Consider the following 19,017-nt stretch of genomic DNA (forward strand, 5'->3'; position numbering starts at 1 on the left):
CATCCAGAGCACATCTGTTTTGAATCTAATATCTCGCGCCCTCAGTCAACAATAGTCTCCACGCTTCGCTAACGTTCGGCTTTCCAGCTTTATCTTAGAGCTTTACCAAATAATGCGCTGCTACATAACATGGATTTTTAACTCGCCAATGTGTTATATCTACTCTTCTCATCTCTAAAATTTCCAGTAAGCCAAAGTCAGCTATTTTAGTTTTTTAGCACAGCAAAGACCTATACCAATGTCTGCATTAGTCAGGACAAGTAATACTAGAGGCTGCAACAAAAACCGTCCAAATGTTAATGGTTCAGCAGGAGGAGGGTTTGTCCCATTTCCTTTTCCTGGGTACACTGGAATACTACATCCTTCAGCCTCCCTTAGAGTTATGTTGGGGCCCTGTGACCTGGATCTCAGGCATAGAAATGTGAGGAGGAGGATTTTTGCCTGCCCACCAAGACCCCCGTGTGATCCTGCTCACCCTTCACATTGTGGTCACCATGGAGGATGCATGTTGAAGAGGGAGGTGTCACAGCAGAAGTACAGACTGACAGCCTGGATCACCCACTGGAGGAGAACCACCCAGGAGAGACATCAATCCACACCAACTAGGATGTGAGAGACAAAAGAAATGTTTATGGTCATTCATTGCAGGATTACTGTACTATCCTGACACAACAAGGGGAGAAAAATTGAGGCAGTGAGTTAGGACATTTTTCTTTGAGGACATTTTGGTGTAAAGGAAGGGGGTAAATAGAATGATAGAGGGGGAAGTAGATTAAAAACAGAGAATTTTGTTTGTTTTTTGTTTTGTGTAAGGGGAAAAATGACTATGTTTGCACGCTTGTGGGAAATATCTGGTAGAGAAGAAAAACTGATGGTGAGGTCAGAGGACAGAGAAGTGGGGTGAAGGGATGGAATCTGGAACCCACATGTCGGGAACAGCACTGTCTAGGAGCACAGACAATTTATCTGTGCAACAGAAGAAGTAGTGTATACGGACACAGATGCAGGTTCATAGGTGGGTGAGTTGATGGCAGCTTACACAAGTTTTCTGAAAACTTCAATTTTCTCAACAAGATAAACAGCTGAGATTGAGGATTGGAAAGGAGACATCACAGATTTGAGGAGGAAAATGAAGGTGAATCATATAATTGTCAAGGACTGTAAGACTGCGTATGTAAGGCAAGAGAATTATAAAATATTGGCTGGGTTGCTTTAAGGGTCCACTTGAAATGAATGATCAGGAATGTAAAGCAAGACCAGCTTTTTTTCTCCAGGCAAGTCCAGCTTCCCACTGGTTATACTGAAGGGCCATGGGATTTCATTTGGGTACATAGGGCAGTGACAGCAGAAGGGTGAGAGACAGTGACAGAACAATGACAGGCTGAATAGATTGAAGGACCCTGTGAGGTTAAAGGACCCTTGGAGTCAAAGATACTAGAAGGAAGGAGCTGAAAAGGTGATCAAGGAGAGAAGGTCGCTTACAATGGGAGTTATGGAGAGTAACGGTTGGTACTGGTACTGGTCGTGGTGAGATCTTGCATGTGAATGTAGGACGCACAGCTGAGCTGGGTGGAGGCAAAGGAGGCAACAGAGGAGAGGAGGCCAAGGAATGTTAGAAGGGCCATCTAGATGGATACCGAAACTGCCCATGGTGGGGATGTTTCTCATATGAACCATGAATCCGAAGCTAAAGCAATGATGGGGGAGGGACCTAGGGGTTGGTGGGTGGCTTCAACAAGGAGGGCAGTGGGGATGTACACTGATGACACAGAGATCCAGCAAGGAAGGTTAGGATATAAGAAGGAAAGAAAGGCCTGGAATCTCCACAAAGAAGCGAGACTCCTAGGCAACAGAAAACAGTCTTATTCAAGTGCACGAAACTCCCATTTTATGCCTGGAATGAATGAGTGAATTAATGATTGTGTCAATCAACTAGTCCAAGCCTTTCATTTTAATAAGGAGGAAACCTAGGTCTGAGGGGTAGAGTTCCTTGTTTCAGACCACTTGGTGAGTTCAGGCCTCCTCTAGAGGGAGCACAGTGATGGTTGGACGCAGTTCCTGGACACATGCCAACCGGGTGGAATACCAGCTCTGTGACTTAAGGCAATTTCCTTAGCTTCTAGGACCCTGGTTCCTCATTTAAAAAAATCATAGATAATAAAAACACCTGCCTCGCCAGTTGTTGAAAAAAAAAGGGGGGGTTAATATATTCTCAGAACAATGCCTAGCATTTAGCAAATAATCTTTAGGTGTTACCTACTATTATTAACTAAGAACTGTGGTCAGTCTCTTTATGCCTGAAGTTTTTAATTCACATGTCCCCATGTCTTCCAGCTGTCTGGGCTCGGCCTTTCTTTGTATCCAGATCAAAGGGCCTAGATCCCCATTCCTCGTGCAGTGGGAAATCTGGCCCCTCCCCCAGATTTCCAAGGATTCCCAAGGACTTACTCTTCTGCCAAAGGCGAGCACACACACACACACACACACACACACCTGCACACACCTGTTCTCTCCACCCTTCCTATGAGCCAGCAAGACCCCAAATTCCTGCAAATTCCTGTTACTTTATTATGCAGATCAATTTTCACTGTCAATTGCAACCATAGACTACGAAGATGAGTCCTACCTTTGTTTATACTAAGGTCTGCTCTTGTGTATATGAAGGACTGACCCACCTTTTTAAGATTATTTTGTTCGTTTTCTAGCACATTCAAGTTTCTAAACAGGGCTCCCTCCTGCTAACAAGAATTTATCTGCTGGTCAGGTACCACATAAAGCACTAGCCAGTGTACAAACCTCTGAAACAAGTAAGGAATGTGTACGAAGGGTCTGAGGGCCAGGACCCTGGATGGGAATAGAGCGTGGTTATGGAAGTGTCAGAAGGCAGGCTTCATGTCTGTGGGCTCTCTGCCGCTCCAGTAGGAGCCGTTGGAAGGAAAGAAGCTCAAAAACATGATAGATGATTTTAAGTCAAGGTCAAGAGCACACCTTTGGCCAGCACCCATGCCAATTGTGGGCTGACCCTCCAGTGAAGGGCCAGGCACAAATTCAAGCCACACAGCCCTTCCTGTGACCTGCAAGAAATGAACAGGAGAGGCACATTCGTAAGAAAAAACAAAGCAACACTTCCCTGCACGAGCTACTTCTGGATGTCTGTGTTTCACTATCCCTCAGAGAATGGGGGAAATGAGAAAAAGAAAATGAGCAATGTTTTTTTTTTAAGGAGAAAAGGGGGAAATGAGAGAGCAGCAGCGCTGGAGAGATGAACTTTTGAGGGGCTGGGGACCGGGGACCAGGGAGCGAGTCTGTTGCTTTGGGCAGGAGAGTCCCTCCTCCTCTGTCTCACGGCTCATCAAGGGTGAATTAAGGACTCTGGTGTGATTCTAGGTGACAGCACAGTATCGATGCAACTGGCTCCTTTTTAAGTCTTCAAAAGAGAAAACAATCCTCTTTGAGAAAATTCAAGCAGAGTTTGATTTATTCTTTACTATGGATAATCCATTTAAAGTAGGAACTAATTTGTGATATCAAAAATTAAATCCAACCTCAATGCACGGATTAAATCTTCACTTTTCTCTCTTAAATCCAACTATCAATTCTCTTATTTGAAATACACATTGGCTCCATCCACCTATTTCAAATACAGCCTCTGTCACACAGCTGTGCAGGAAGAGTCCCTCCAACCATCGTCAGCCCTGCACACACTGGGGAGCGGGTGTCATAAGGCAACTCTCTCTACTGGAGAAGCTGTCACCATTTCAGAATGAACTGTAGTCTTTCTAGCTCATAATTTATGAGAGAGAGAAAGACGGGTGGTGGGGGGAAAGGAGAGGAAAGAAAGAAGAGAAGGGAAGAGCATAAAGAAAAGAAAAGGAAAGGAAAGGGAAAAGAAAGAAAAGAAAACTCTTATATGTGACTACCCTGAGTTTCATTACCTAGACGTTTCTTTAAAGACATGACATTTTTTCTGAATGTTCTAAAAACAGATGCTATGTATCAGCTAAAAATATGATAATTAACAAGTATGCTTTGAATCACATAATAGCAAATGTCATTTTCCCGTAAGATAGGAGTGTCACTCATAAGCTCAACAGAAACCAACAGCGCCTAACGGGTGCCCAGAGGGCACTTCCAACTTGGCAAGTAGATTGCAGTCTCCTTTGGCAAACAGTCCATAAAAGTGCCCAAGAGCATGTGCAGCCTTGGGGCCCTGCTTGGAGGGCAAAGAGATTTTTCCAAAACCTGGCTCCCTGAGCTGGGATTCACACGCAGCCTTCCTGCTATTAGGAAGCCACCTGCCATCCTCTCGGCTCAGGTCGGATGCCCACAAAGGACAGAAAACACCACTGTGGCAGGTTATTTCTGTTAATAGCTTCCAATTACAGAGGACACAGGGATTTAGTATCCTGGTAATCCCAGTGGTATCCAAAAATAAACTCTTTCCGGCCATCTTGATTAATTATTCCTCTGTGGATGAAAGTCAGGAAACACCGAGAAGGGAAGTTGGTGGTAAGTCATTCATTTTATTTCATTGAGCTTTTGTTCCCTAAATGCCTGTTCCTTGCCAGGCAATGTGTTGAGTGCTGGTGACACAGAGAGATGTCGACACACAAGCAGTCGAGGACGACAGAGTCTGTGATGGAAGCCACTCAGGAGCTGGAGTGGCACAGAGGCAGGGAGAACGGAAGGAAAGCGTAACACAGGAAGAGATTTTCGGAGTTGAACCTTGAAAGATGAGCCGCGGTTACCCCCGTTACTAGTAGAAACATGGAGACAGGGCTGTGTAGGCAGCCCTGGGAACCCGTGGGTATTCCCTATAGGATGGTGGTGATCCAGGGCACTCTTTTTCCTTGGTGAGGCACCTTCAGAAGAGAATTATTGTCGCACAGGGCACTGCAGCATCAGTATTAGTCCTCTGTCCTTTTTCCCTCCAAGAAGTACCTGTCCTCCATGCATGCCCTCACTCAGCAGACCCCCATGTGGTTCAGGCTCTGCAGACAAAGAGGTGACCGTGCCTTCAAGCTGCTCATTATCTAGTTAGTCAACAAATTCACGTGTGTGTAATAACATAGGTACCTGACCACCGACAAAACTTCGAGAAAGAGATCAATGCCACAGGGGGTGGGCAGGAAAGATGGAGCGCATCCTTGGGCATCTTCATGGTCCTCCTGGACCTCTGGTCCTCACCCTGGACTTGACATTGCCCGAGGCTCAGCCAATCAGAACACCGTTAATGGCTCTGCTCTTTTCAGCCTGCAGGATGCCCCTCAATGGGCCCCAGCTGAAGTGAATCGGGGTACTTCCTCCTTTGTACTAGTCCTCAAATGTGTGTTCTCCCCTCACTACTCAGAGTGTGATTTGGGAACCAACAACATCAGATCACCTGGTAGCTTTCAGGCCTCCTCGAGAAACTCTGGAATCCGAATCTTCATTTGAAAGATACGGAGTGGTTCAAACTAACAGTAAAGTTTGAAGAGCACTGGTACTCAAATTTGGACGCACATTTTAATCACCTGAAGAGTTTTAAAAAATAAAGGTGTCTGGGTCTCATATCAGAGTCTGATTTACTTGTTAAGGGTACAGTCGGGCATCATAAGTTTTCAAAACTCCCCAAATAATTCTAATATGTAGCTAAGTTTGAAAACTCCTAAGTTACCTCTTTAGTCTGACAGCCACTGGCATGGATGAGAGGTGCCTGTGGTTAGTCCAGAACAGGTGAGGAGGGAGGAAGAATAAAGGGCGTTGTTAGAGATGGTCTCTAATTCACCTCTAATTAGACAGCCTCTGCTCTAATGCCCTCACTTTACAAGACTCCCAGAATGGGTTGGTGAGTTGCCACTGTCATAAAACAAGAAAATCAAAAGAGATAGCAGTTCAGGTGGGGGAACTGGAGAACGCAGTTAGCAAGACCTTCAAGCCTCCTAAGCTGTTGACTTTGAGCTGTTCTCAACCCCAGTCCCCCTCTTTGGTGCTGAGCAAAACCCACAGGTGCCTCTACTCTGTTACCTGCATCACTTCACATGTCACCTTTTTGTAAGCCATAGATGCCTTCATGGTTCCTGCAATTCACCTGCATATCTGGCTCTGAGTTTCCTGATGGTCAATCCAGAAAGGAAGATATAGTCAGTCTTGTCACCAAAAAGTTATAATTGCCCCAGCTCCTCAAAGGAAGCCAAGCTTTTCCTGACCTTTATCTTTACAGAAGAGTTTCTTGCTTCAGGCTCCATATAGAAGGAATTGAATGACCTAATGCATAGTACTTCAAAGACATCCCTACAGTAATAGTTTTCATAAAGCTATTATGTATAATATCCCTGGATGTAAGCCAAGGAAATACCATTAAAATGCATGAAAATTCTGCTGGGGACTAAGAACATATGGTCCAAGTGCACAGCTTGATGCAAGAATAAAAATTAGCACACTAGAGGAAAGGATAAACAGCATGCCCTTCAAACAAGTCCTCATAAATATCACTTCCATTACCCGGGCTTCTGATAAGGCGGTAGAAGATTGAGGTTTAATCCACTGGCCCGCCATGTCATTGCCCTGTGTCCTGGGTTGCAGGAAAAGCCCAAACAACCAATGTAAGGCTATCATCCATTTATGAAAGTTCATAACTCTATCCAAGACTTGTGGGAGAATGGAGAATCGTCCATTTCTGTGTAAAGCTGGGCCACGGGTATATCCAAAGGATAATCCAGGGTTTTTCTCAAGAGTTTGTCTCCATTAGGGCACATGAATATATAAATGATGGATCAAGTCCTGAAGTTCTATACACCATGTTTGGTGCATAGAATGTCTCTGTGCCTTTCCTTGGCACTTGTTTCTAATTGCTTACAGGATCCCCGGGTGATACCATGTCAGAGGGCTTGGTACACAGGGAATTCTTGCAGAGAAAATGAAACTTGAAATAAATCTTGAAAGATGAGGAGGATATCAATAAGTCAAAATAAATGAGAATAATTTGGAGTGAAGAAAATAACTGAAGAACAGTGTTAGCTTTAGAGATGAGCATTGCTGGACTCCTAGACGGAGAGTGGGAGCAGCCAGGCAGCCTACCTGCCTAATAGGAATAGTTTGTATGGGGTAGTCATGGGAAGTGCAAACCAGTTCTCTTCATTCCAATATCCACTCCTCCCACCTTCAAGAGCTCAGCTTATAGAAAGACCATCACTGGGTGGTTCAAGCTAGAAACTGGGCATCATTTGGACTCCCTTCTCTTGCCCCTTCGCAGGCTACTGGCACTATGTCAATCCTACTTATGGAACAACTTTTGAATCTATCCCTTCCAACCACCTCTACTTTCCTCAGTTCAGACAGCGTCATCTCTCACCTGGTCCATTGCAAAAGCCGCCTAACTCATCTCTGCCCCAGGCTGCCCTCCACATTCTAGCCAGAACGGTCTTCCTAAATGTCTCAGTCACCATCTTTTGTTTTAAGAAACGTAACCCCACTCCAGCTGTTTAGAATAAAGAGGAATCTTTTAAAAGCCATAATGGGAAATCTCAGGGACACAGGAACAGAAAGGGCATGGGCTTTTTGGGAAAAGGAACAGGGAAGAGCCAGGATTCGATGCCATTCTCTCTGATTTTGGAATCTGTATAATCACTCTCAATATTGCCTTTATTTTCCCTTTTCTCTCTCCTCTCTCTTGACTAATTTCCCCTCTTGCAGTATCCCCAAATGGCTTCCACCTCAAGACTAGGAGATGTTAGGGATTCAACACTTACCATCAACTGACTAGAGCGTCAATATCTCTTAGTTGAGATCCCTGAGAGAGAGAATCTGATCAGTGGACGATCAGCCAATGAATCAGCTTGGCTTGGTCCATTCCCAATTCAGAGGGCAAGCTGCTCACATGCCATGAACCAAGGTCATTAAAATCTGGTCTTTAGCAAGATGTGTGAACAAGTCGCCCATCCCACAACTATGTATTGAGCACCTACTATGTGGCGAGCATTGTACTGGGAACTGCAAATAAACTGTTAAAAAAACAAAACTAAAGCACAATGTGATAAGTGCTATCAAGGAAAAGAAACGGACACTGCAAAATAGACTGATGGGATAAGAGAGTGGAGTCAGGAAGGTCTTTCCAAGCAGATGATAAATGTGCTGAGTCTGAGAGGTGAAAGGATTCATCAGCACAGGAGCCTGAGAAAAGCATGTGCAGCAGAGAAGAGAGAGGTGGGAAGACTGTGTAAACTTCAAGGATAAGAGGAGGAGGTTGTGCATCAGGTGATGGGACGAGGCTGAAGGGGACGCAGTGAGCCTGGAGTAGTCAGCAAGATCCAGACCTGGAGAGACCCTACATGCTACAGGAAGACGGTTGAAGATTATTTAGTGAGAAGTCACTGAGTTGTTTTAACATCTTAAACGTTAAGATGGTGATATGTCCACGTGATGGGATTTGCATTTTCAAAGATATCTCTGGCTGCTGTGTGAGAAGGAGAGCTTGGGAGGCATAAGTGGAAGAGGGAAAATCCACTGGGAGATGGTTGCAGGAGTTTGGGTGAGAAACGATGATGGTTCTGACTAGGAAGCAACAAGGGTGACCGAGAGAAGTAGCAAGATGCGAGGTAGCCTTTAGAGGTGTGATGAATAGACTTGGGATGATTTGAATGAAAGAACTGAGGAAGCGAGAATCAAAAGGATTGCTAGCTTTTTGGATGAGTGATTGGATGATAACACCCAGAGGGGAAAGTTATGGGTGGAGGGGGCCAGCCAACATGGCCACCCCAGTAGAACACAAGGTGATGGGTCATCATCCTCTGCTGAAACACTCTTGTTGCCACCTCGTTCATTCATGACAATGTCCAGAGTCTTTAGCATGAGGTTGAAGTTCCCTCACCATCTAGCTCCAGCCTAACCTCTTAGCCCTTCCCACTCCAGCCTCATCCCTGCTGCCTACATTCCAGGGATATGTCTGACCCTGTGACCCTCCTGTGCCTTTGCACAAGGCTTTCCTCTTCCTGAACTGCCCTTTCTCTGAACTAATTGACTAACAAGACCAGTTCTTTAGCCAGCAACTAAGAATGCATTTTGACGCTTCCAAAGTAACTGCTATGTCACTGACCCTACCTGTAACAGTCTGCGGTTACCTCTTCCAGGGAGAAGTCTAGTTTCAATGTGTGTTATTTCTGAAATGCAGTAAAACCCACTAAACTGAAGTTGTTGAGTTGTGCGACCTCAGTTCCCCTGTGTGAAAATAAAGGGTCATGCTTGGTGATCCCTATGGGTTTTCCAACTCTAACTTTTATGAGTCTTTAATGACGAATGAAATTGAAGAAGATGAAGTGACAGACATATCTGTATGCTCACTGGAGCGAAAATTGGAGACCAGTCATCACCTCAGGGGATTAGTCATGTCATAAGCAGGAACTATGCGTATTTTTAAATCCCTAAAGAATACATGCTGGGAAGAAAAAATAGTAATAGATAATATTGATTGAATTCATATACTTGCCAGGGGCTCTCCTAAGCATTAAAAAAAAGATGGAGGAAATTATCCCAAAATGCAATGTACTTCGTTTGCCGTGGGTGATCTGGAAAGCACGGCAGGGGAGCTGATATGTGCATCTCATGGAGATGAGCGATCCCAAGGGGGAGCCTGGGGCGCCCGATTCCTGTATCACACAGTCATTTTTGCAACTTTGCTGATTTTGCTGCACAAATGACTCAGGCTCAAATAGCATGAGGAACTGGTGATTTTGTTTTTAATTAGAGGAAGAGGATTTCAAAATAGAATCATAACTGAAGATGGAAGAGGTAATTATCATTTTTGAAATCATCTGTGAATCCAGGGAAGAGGCACCATTTTTTTTTAACTTTTTGAGAGTCTCTGTTTTGGAAAAATAACAAGCAGCCCCAAATGGAGGGTTCTCAAAGACCAGATGAAGAAACCAAGTCCAGAATTGGGAAAAGATGTTTCCGAAGTGACATCAGCAAGACCTTGTGAGCAATTAGATGTGGCTGGTGAGGAAAAGGAAAGTGGAGAGGATGACTCCCATGTTTCTGCCTCTTTTCCTGATAGGGAATGAGAAGAATTGAAAGGGAAGACGAGTTCTACTGCAGCATTTGAGACCTCTGTAAAAAATGCAAGTGAAGGTATTCAGGAGGCAGTTGACTTAGGTGAGAAAAACTCGGCAAGAACTTTGAATGCAGGATGTGAGAGTATGTGGGTGGAAGCCGAAGCCCTGGGAGTGGATAGAACTGAGCCGGGTTCATTAACTCCTGCGTTAACGATAGCAGTTCTATGCCCCAGACACAGCGCTCACCACACCACATGGACAGCTAATGGTCAGAAGCTTCGCTGCAGAAGATAGAAACCTAAGACTAACTAGTAAAGTTTCCCCCATTCCTTTTTCTAATATCATCAAGGCATCCTTGAAGTACCGCATTTCCTCTCGGAAGTTCAGTTTCTCCATCTGTGAAAGGAGATAAATAGTCCCCCAGGGACCGAGTGGCTCAGAACATGTGACTGGAGTATGGAAAATAAATTAGGAAAAATTAATTCAGTCTCAGTTCCCATTTCCAAACTAGAGCTATGTCATTTGCACTCATTCATTCATTTGAGGTACATCTATTAAGCACCTGGTCTGGGACAGGCACAGGACAGAGGTGACCGAGGGTGCGGAATCAAGGAATGTACAGTCTGCAAGGGGGACAGAGACTTGATCTCTCTTCCGGAGGCATGAACCAGGTACTGGGAACACTCAGAGAGGCGTTGATTCCTGGCCTGGGGTGGTTAAGAAGGTCCATGAGCAGGGAATTGTTGATGCGAGTTTCAAAGGGTGAATAAGGGCTCACCATGCAAAGCTGGGCAGACAGAAGTCTTAGGAAGGAGGCATAGTACTGAGGTGAGGAAATGCAGAGCGGGTTTGGGTGCATTGAATAGTCCTGTGCAACTGAATCTCAAGACTGGTGAGAAGTGAGGCTCCAAGTACAGGTGCTAACCAGCCGTGGAGGGCTTTGGGTTTTTTTTGTTTTGGTTTTTGGTTTTGGTTTTTTTTTGCGGTACGCGGGCCTCTCACTGTTGTGGCCTCTCCCGTTGCGCAGCATAGGCTCCGGACGCGCAGGCTCAGCGGCCATGGCTCACGGACCCAGCCGTTCCGCGGCATGTGGGATCCTCCCGGACCGGGGCACGAACCCACGTCCCCTGCATCGGCAGGCGGACTCCCAACCACTGCGCCACCAGGGAAACCCCGTGAAGGGCTTTGAATGTCACACCAAGAGCTTGGGTCTTATCCAACTGGAAGGGGGCAGCGTGTCATGACCCTGGTCAGACAATTATTCAATTTCCTAATTCTAGCCAAGGGATGAGAGGATACTGACTTCTCCTAAACAGCATCTCCTCCAGGGCACCCCTTTGCCTTGAATCTGGCTTATTCTTCACTTGTCATCAGATGTAGTTTTTAATGCTGGATGAACATTATAAACATCTGGAGAGCCTGAAAAATAATGATGGCTAGGTCTCACCCTGAGCAATTACATCTGAATATTTTCTGTAAGGTTCAGTCACCAGTGTTTTTTTTTTTTTTAAGATTTCCAGGTGTTCATAAGATGCGGCCAGGGTTAAGAAGTAGTGCTTTAGAGTCAGACCTTCTGTCACCAGAGGAAATGGCCACCAGCTACAGTCCCCATCCTTCTGAGGTTGTCTCTATAAGACTCGTAAAGGTCAAAGAGCCAAAGCAATCATATTATTCAAAGAGCATATTTGACAAACATTCGGAAAAACTCAAAAGCGCTTGACTTTAATAGGTTCCTCATCCTCAGCGAGCCTAGAATTTGATGCAGATGAACACACCCTTTAGTTTTTATTCAAACAAAGAAAATCTAGGCAGCAATCCACACAGCTGAACCCCTCCGGCCCCTCTGTCCGAGCAGATGCCCTGGACTGCTCAACTGTATCCTTGCGCCTACCCGGAAAACTCACGTGAACCATCTTCCAGCGTGGGAGGCCATGAAATGTTTTAGATGATAGAATTTTTCTGATACTTTTGATATTTATCAAAACAACAACCAGACGAACATGTATCTTGTGAAAAGCTTCAATATGCATTGAAGCTTTGCCTCTTTCTGCCCCAGATGTAACCTGTAATATCCTTGAGATACACTCATTAAATACAATAAATAACTCATGACTATTAACATAAGATATGCATATCCACTGGAACATGGCGCTTACATATCTAATAAACGTGACTTTGAAGATTTCGGTAGGACTTCAACACTGACCCGGAAGAAGAACGTATAACTTCAAGCCTCACAGTGGGGCAGAGGCTCACCTTTGAAGGCAGCCGTGGGAAGGAATCACATCACCTTGGTTCTGACCTCTGCCCTAAGCTGACACACCACGTGACTTTGCACAAGCCCCTTTCCTGGGACTCAGTTTCCCTATTGGTATAAGCGGGGTGGGGGGGTCGGACGTTCAAAACTCTTTTCCAACTCAAAAATTTCATCTTTACCAATCAGCAACTTTGACTAGGAAGGAAAAGTCCTTTCCTTGGTTTGTATCACAGCTGTTACTCGTTCTCCGGGTGATGCTAAGTCACAACCTCTTTTTTTTCTGTAAATGGGGACAGAATGCTTTACTGAGCAGAGCTCGCAGGTAAAGCAAGGTGCCTGAAATTCTAGGGGCTCAATGAAGCTAAAAGTAAAAACAGGCATCCTTGGGCTTCCCTGGTGGCGCAGCGGTTGAGAGTCCGCCTGCCGATGCAGGGGACACGGGTTCGTGCCCCGGTCCGGGAAGATCCCACATGCCGCGGAGCAGCTGGGCCCGTAAGCCATGGCCACTGAGCCTGCGCATCCGGAGCCTGTGCTCCGCAGCGGGAGAGGCCACAACAGTGAGAGGCCCGCGTACCGCAAAAAAAAAAACAAAAAAAAAAACAGGCATCCTTTACCGAGTGCCGCTACGTACTCTGTATTGATGATTTATCTGCATGATCCAGTTAATCAACAGCTTAAATTTCTCCGGAACCCATCGGGGTTAGAAATAAATTGACATCATTTCCCAGTTGTCACAATACAGCAGTTTTACAGATGAGGGCAGGAGGCTGGGGAGGGTCTACAGATTCCCGGCGATGCCAAGATAGGCATCAATGGACCCAGGACTCGAACAAGGGACGCCCTGATCCCAAACTGGCTGCTGCCACGGGTCTCTCCACAGCTGGTGCCACCTCCCTTTGTCACTTTCAGAAAGTCACTTCGTCCTCGGGAGCTCCCCCTAGCCCCCACCTCTGCTTTGCTCACAGAGTTGCCATAAAGGGTAAATCAACTGGGAAAGCACCTTTTAAACTGTGGCGCACACACAGAAGTGAGCAGCTACTGATACCGTAATGACTTCTCACTTGCTGAAAAAGAACGAAATAATCATGAAGAATCCTCATGTAACCTTCTTTACAGAAGAATCCCTTTTAAACCCAGAGTTTCAATCCACTTTCTGTCAGATCTGCTTGGGGGAGGGGAAAGGGGCAGGGAGGAGAAGGGCAGCCCCAGCTCCAGCGCTGCCCGTGACCCCCGCCTGCACTGGGCACCCTGCGTGCCATCTCACCAAGGATTCCCCACCACCTGCGCACGAGATGCTCTGTATCTGCCTTTCGGGTCACGAAGCAGAGACATTACCCCAAAATGCAGCTACTAAGCAGCCTAAACGAAATCCTGTTTGAAGTTTGTCATTAAGTGATGGGGTTTCTAAAGCCCTTCTGAAGCATCCCCTACATCCATTCAACACGAGATCTTGTAAAACACTGTCTTCTCTCCACAGTCTTTTAAGAACAAAGTCTTAACATCCAGACGCATGGCCAATACCTCAATTAGGATGTGACCTCAGCACTTATATCCTGCAAAAAATAGAATACAGTTGTCCTGCCCAATCTAGGGTAGAGTCCTCCTGAAATCCAGCCCCCACTGACCCTGCTCCCCGGTCTTGGATCCTGGAAACGCTTTCCCCAAGGAGCTTGTGAGCGACAAGGCTATTATGGGATGGCGTAGGCACTCAGGGCACTCAGCACCATGACTGCAGTGAACGGCAGTGGTTATTTTCCCCATTAGAGAAAAGGCCAAGCTCTACTAAACAGCCCGAGTCCATTAAGAAGAAATCTAGGTCATTTCTGATTTGAACAGACAGTGTGATCCCCAGCGGCGAAAGAACAAAAATGACTACTTCAGAGAAATGCATTCCCAGTCGTAGCCACCCCCTTGACTAAATGACAGGGTGAGATCTGTCTTTGTACCTTCCCAAGCATCTGTAGGACAACACTTTTGACCCCTATTTTGTGAGTCGCTGTTCTAGGCTCCCTGGGGGAGCAAGGAAGCAGGAAATTACTGCCTGGCCCAGAGCAGCTCCCTGATCAGTGGAACGGATGGGGTCGGATACAGGACAGCACTCCTTATGGGGGAGGAGATGAAAAAGGCAGGGTGGTGGCAGGAGTGGGGGGCAGAAAAGTAGGAGCTGATGATAAGAAACCTTTAGATTGATAACAAGGGCCCAGGCTCTATCCCCCAAGGCGCATTAGGGAGCTACTGAAGGGTTTATGCAGACACCTCAATTGGGCATATCTGTGTTCTATGCACATCGTATTCTCACGGACATTTGAGTGATATTTATGAGTCCTGTGGCTTCTAGCTGAGTTGATGCTTTTTCAGATCCTAAAAGGATTCCACGTACCATTGGGTGCACTGGACCCACAAGTGAAGATCCTCATGGGGCAAAGGTGTCCAGCAAAGTCCTCAGCAGGGCTGAAGGTCCCTGCCCATCTGTCATTTAAGCCCAACCCCATCTTCTGAACTTCAAGGAATCTCTTTCTTACCTAAATTGCTTTAGGCTTGGTCTAGGCTTGTCTGGGCTTGAAGGTGAGCCTTCTCTAGTGTAGCAGCTGGTGGGGAGTCGCAGGACCCCAAGCCCAGCGCCACTATCCCCCTTTGCTGCTGCATGGCCCCTCTTATAGCATCCTCCACGAGGTCCAGCTATACCATCAACTGACATGTGCCTGTGCTTGCCTTCTTGTGGGAAGGGCACCCGTGCGGGGGGCAGGAAACCCTACCTGCTCTTGAAAACTCAACGACTGGAAAGTTGTTCTTAATATTGAGCTGAAATCCATCTGCTAGTTACTTACATCCACTGGTATTGGTTTTACCCTTTAAGGTCATTCAGAACACACCGGCTTCCTCTCCAATGGGGCGTGTTTATTTATCGGATTCTCCCTGGAACTGTGAGGTCCTTGGGGATGAGGTTGGTGCCTGACTCATGTGGAATCCCCAGAATCTGGCACAATGCCTGACATACAAAAGGTCACTAAATGGAGGCTGAATTAATGGATGTACGCGCGATAAACGGCATTAACAAACGCATGCCTGATAAAATATGCAAGTGAATGTAAAAACAATATTTGTAGGTCACATTCTTGTCTTATAACTTCTCATGATCCTCTCATGATTCTTATTTGTGGGTCAAAGACTCTCAAAAATAAAACTGGGGGCCTTTGAGCTAAGACCTTCCCTTGGTAGCCCCAATTCAGGCTGAAATACTCCATTCGAGTAGGAGAACATGTGACACTCTCAGAGCCCATGTTCCTTTATGACTTGGGTCAGTGTTTGAAATCTACACTTTCTCACCTGGGGAGACTCTGAGGAAATGGCATAGAGGACGCATCCACCTGGCGTGAACCATGGAGGTGAGAGGCATCCAGAGGAGGTGACCTTCCTTCATTATCCCTTTGTTACACCTTTCCCGTGCTCCCCGGAGAGAGAATCCTCCCTTCTCTGTGCTAACACGAACCCTCTCAGCTTCTCCCCTCATCGTTGCACATCTCATGCGGATGGTACCGACCTGCCACGGGCGGCATCCGGCAGGCAGCAGCAGGGGGTGACTCTGTGTGTCCAATGTATCTTTATGTCCTTAGCCCAGCACAGGGACTAGCAAACTAACCAGCAGACTGAACGTTCCCAGTGGAGGCACTGAGAATTCTCCCATGTCCTGCCAAATGCAAACAACCACGGCCGTGTGTCTGCCCTTCAGAAGTGGGATTGCCTTGTCAGGTGCCTCTGACCAGAAGGTTCCTATTTCCCTGTACTATTTCTACAAATGACGAATGTTTTCATTCCCAGCAAGTGGGTCCCAATTTTCTGCCAGGGCTTGCGGTTTTTCTCTCTGCTTTTTTTTTTAATACTTATTTATTTATTTGGCTGTGTGGCATACGGGCTTCTAGCTGCAGCACGCATGCAGGATCTAGGTCCCTGACCAGGGATGAAGCCCGGGTCCCCTGCATTGGGAGCACGGAGTCTTAACCACTGGACCAGCAGGGAAGTCTCTCTCTCTGCTTTTTGAACCCGCCCATCCACTGCTTGATTCCGAGTGCCTGGAAGACATTAGCTCAGCCATTTGTGCATATGAAGCAAGGCCATGAAAACCACATCATGTCACTTTGCCCCTTCGTCCCTTACACTTGGAATGACATCTAAACGCCTAACTGGGGCCTGCAAGACCCAGCACGATGGGTCACTGCCTCCTCTCCAGCTTCACCTCCTGCCCCGCCCGCCCCCCCCACCTCCGCCAGCCCTCTGCTCACCAAGCTCCAGGCATACTGGGCTTGCTGTGAGTCTCTAGAACATGCTACTCTCGGCACTGTGGCAAAGGCCTTCTGCTCGCCAATCCCTCAGTTGGGAGCCACTCTCTCTGATGCTTCCAATGCCTGGCTCTTCTCGTAGTCGAAGTTTAAGTGTCATGTTTTCTGAGCCCTTCCTCAGGCAATCTTTCCAAAGTAGAATCTTCCCTGTGTCTCTCATAGCATGGTGACTGTTTCTCCTGCAGTGTGAATTTCAACAGTAATTATTCTGTTTATTACTTGCCACCCCTGGATGGTGTGAAGCACATCTTCCTGGCATTCTGTCGTGTCTCCAACTCCCCACATCATAATAGAACGATGCAAATTAACATCTCCTGGGTACTTATGTGGGTCAGGCACTGCCCCGTGTACTTCTGGGCCATTGTTTCTTTTAATTCTCACCACAACACTAGAGGGAATTACTATGTCCACTTTATAAATGAGAAAATGAGACCTTAAGTAAGTTGCCTGAGGTCACACAGTAAGTGACTTAGTCAGGATTTGAATCCATGCTGTCTGGTTTCAGAATCCATGGCCATATGATTATAACCTAGAGCTATAGCGTTCAATAAATATGCTCTGAATAAATAAATATTAAAAGCAACAATGGCCGATCTCATAACCTGTATGGTTGTACATTTCTAGACGATAAGAACTATGTCATATATCCCTTTGGTGTTTTCCAATACCCATTACAGTTCTGGGAATAGAGCAACTGAATTGATGACTGCAAAAAGCAGGAATTTAGGGGACTTCCCTGGTGGTGCAGTGGTTAAGAATCCACCTGCCAATGCAGGGGACGTGGGTTCGATCCCTGGTCCGGGAAGATCCCACATGCCATGGAGCAACTAAGCCTGCGAGCCACAACTACTGAAGCCAGCATGACACAACTACTGAAGTCTGCAGGCCTAGAGCCTGTGCTCCACAACCAGAAAAGACACTACAATGAGAAGCCCACACACTACAAAGAAAAGGAGCCCCTGCTCGCCGCAACTAGAGAAAGCCCGTGCACAGCAAAGAAGACCTAACGCAGCCAAAAATAAATTAATTTTTAAAAAGCAGGAATTTAATAATAATGCAACCTGTGGCACTGGTCCTGAGTATAGTGACACCAGGCTGCTCATATGGAGCAAACTGCAGAATGTAGAGCATGTGCAACATTAGTTCAGCTCTTCTCTGTACAGGCTCGCATTTGCTCCCAAGTCCATGTTCCTCAGCAAGGCACGTGTGGCCCTCCGTGACCTGCCCTTGCCTCACTCCAGGCTCATCCCCCAGCTCTGTTCCCACCCACGTCATCTTCAGTAGCCAGAGAATCTAGAGCCCATAGACCTTGTCCTGTCGAGGAACTTGGGCTTTAATTTTTAGGTAGAGGAACCACTGACAAGTTTTAGTCGAGGGATCTAGCAGATTTAAGTGGAACACAGCAGACCACATTGAAACTCATGGCCCGGACCACCACTAGGAGTGCACGGGGCTTACACCCAATGTGTACTCAATGAATAACTGTGGAAGGAAGAAAGCCAGGAATAGAAGGGATTGCCCGTGGAATAATCCAGCCGAGTGAAGACAAGAGATTAGTTACAGACCATGGTCTTTACATTTCAGCTGCAAATATAATAGCATCCTAAGAGTGGGGGATTAAAATAAATAATTTGGAAGGTGCCCATCAGGTTGTGCCATCTCTCTGTCATCTCTTCAGCAAGTCACCAGACAAAAACAGAGGTGAATAAGATAGACTTCTTAATATCAAGGAATTCACAGGGCAAAGGGGACCAAAAAATCTGACCCTGCCGGGAGGAAAAGCCAAAGATAAAGTGAAGTGAACACGACCCTAGGCTGGTGCCAAAGAGACCTGAGTTCTAGTCCTGCCTCGGAGAACTTTAGTAGCCTGCTCAGTGTGGTCAAGGCAATTGAACCTGTTCCTCACATTCCAAACCTCAGGCTCTTTACAATAAGATTAAATCATCCTGTCTATGAGTCAGCCCATCCCCCACCTTGGAGGATCGCAAGAGAGTCAGACAAATGGAACACTAAAGAGCTGCTCATCTCAAGTGGTTGTTGTTAATCATTGCTCCCGTGCACGCCTCAGGCTTGGAAAGAACCTGCCTGCTGCTCTGGGAGCAGAACCCTTCAGCAACCTCACATGTTCTTCCTTGTGGGCTCTTTTTACTGAATCAAACCACTGGGAAGCTTGCATAGTAAATGGGTTGGTCCTCAGTGTCCCCTGAGGCCAGAGCTTGGAAACTTCCATCATCCTTTCCCCCTCCAAGTCTCCCTCACCTGGTCCCTTTTCCTCTCTGTCTTCCCCTCTGTTGGTGCAAGCCACCTATGGCGATTTCTACACAGAAATAGATGTTTTAAGTTACTTTACTCATTACAGATAATGGCCTGGTTTTTGTCTTATTGTGAAACCAAT

This window comes from Delphinus delphis, chromosome 12, assembly GCF_949987515.2.
Source record: "Delphinus delphis chromosome 12, mDelDel1.2, whole genome shotgun sequence".
NCBI classification, from domain to species: Eukaryota; Metazoa; Chordata; class Mammalia; order Artiodactyla; family Delphinidae; genus Delphinus; species Delphinus delphis.